The following is a 1634-nucleotide window of genomic DNA, read 5'->3' as shown; positions in this document are numbered from 1 at the left end:
TGCCCACCCTACTCCCTTCCATTCGATCCTACAATTCCTCATGAGTGCTGGTCTCCCTTTCCTTCTCATAATGCATCTAGCTTACTCTCAGCCAAGGATTCTGTTAAAATATAATTTTTACTTGAGATAAATTCACGAACGGTAAACCAAAGTAGTCTCAAATAGATACTTAGAAAATGTTTTAACATCGTATTCACAGAAAGATTTAAAATTTTCAGAATGTTAAGCAGAGGGATGCCCGTGGAAATCAAGTAGGAGAAGGTGCATTGACAAGAATCCAGCAATGGAAACGTGGTCAGTTGATCAGGTGTGCAAAGCATTGTTGGAGAAAACTTAGGCGAGCTAGTCCTCAGGTTTCAAGAGGAAGAAACCAGTGGGGCCGCACTCCTGGCCCTTAATGATTGGATGGCACAGAAACTGGTAAAGAAAATTGGACACCAGGCTGTTCTGATGAACTTCATTAATACAAGCACAGCAATTAAGGGCTGAAGCCCTCGGGAGGTTTCACAGAGACGTCCCTGCTGACCCTGGCACAAGTGACCCCTGAGCATGAACAAAAACTCAGTCCCACCAGCCATGGGGACAGCATTCAGCTGTCCTTGACAATAGACTCATTTACCAAAGAGTGTTGGAGCAGAGAAGAAATGTAAAACATGTTCTAGCAAGGCATAAAGCATAACAGTGGACTAAGTCCTCCATCTTACCGAATTTTCCCTATGATGTCAAGTGCATGTTAGCAGAGTAGAAGCTCCTCAACCATAGCATCTGGATAAGGATCATTGAGTTTCTCCAGACAGATCTGCCTAAGTACCTGGAAGGCTCGCTGTACCCTACCACCCAGCAATACAACGATGTGGTCAATGCTCTGCTGCAGCTCACCCTTTCCTGGATAAGGACAGTTGTTGCTTTTTTTGGGGTGGAGGAAATGAACCCTCAAAGATCACTTTAAGTATGTCCAAAGAACCATAGAAGATGATGAACAAGTCATGACAAATAAGGGTAAATTTGGACACCGAAGAAGCCAGACAAGGAAATCTTTTGCTGACTTAAGATCTAATGAAATTAAAATTGTGCAGAAAAACGTAAGCCTGAATCCTAAACACTCGGAAACCTCGGCAGATTAATAACATGACAATAAATTGTAGCATGAAAGCAAAGCAAGATACCCTTTAAAAGTTACCAATAAAATCAAAAGTTTGCAAAAAAAATTCAGAATGCTTCCTGTCTCTGTTCATTATATATATATATGTATATAAATATGTACATATGTATATGTACATATATATGTGTGTATATATATATCTTTTACAGTGCACATATATATTAAAGTGCATATATAACTACATATTATATATAATAAAATAAATATTTATTTATGATATTATATATGTTCCCATCCCTATCTGCTCTCAGTCCATCTGCAAAACCTATTCTGTTTCTCCTTTTCAGGAAGATCCATTTGTCCCCTTAAGCCTTCCTGGTTTTTTAGCCTCTCTGGGTTTTTGAACAGTATGATTATCCTTTACATAACAGATAACATTTCCCTTATGAGTGAGAATATATATTAATATGTCAAGTTAAATATATTAAATAATACACAAATATTTATTCCATGTAATTATAATGTGTAATGT

General features: G+C 37.8%; 1 pseudogene; it reads left to right on the top strand.

The window, feature by feature from the left end:
* The first annotated feature begins 283 nt into the window (after positions 1-283).
* On the top strand, positions 284-1124 carry Samd3-ps1 (sterile alpha motif domain containing 3, pseudogene 1; annotated as a pseudogene).
* Positions 1125-1634: the final 510 nt, after the last annotated feature.

This window comes from Rattus norvegicus, chromosome 2 (genome assembly GCF_021556685.1).
Source record: "Rattus norvegicus strain SHRSP/BbbUtx chromosome 2, alternate assembly SHRSP_T2T, whole genome shotgun sequence".
In the NCBI taxonomy this organism is placed as follows: Eukaryota; Metazoa; Chordata; class Mammalia; order Rodentia; family Muridae; genus Rattus; species Rattus norvegicus.
Note: the sequence above shows the minus strand (reverse complement) of the source record. Positions and strands in the feature narration are given on the sequence as shown.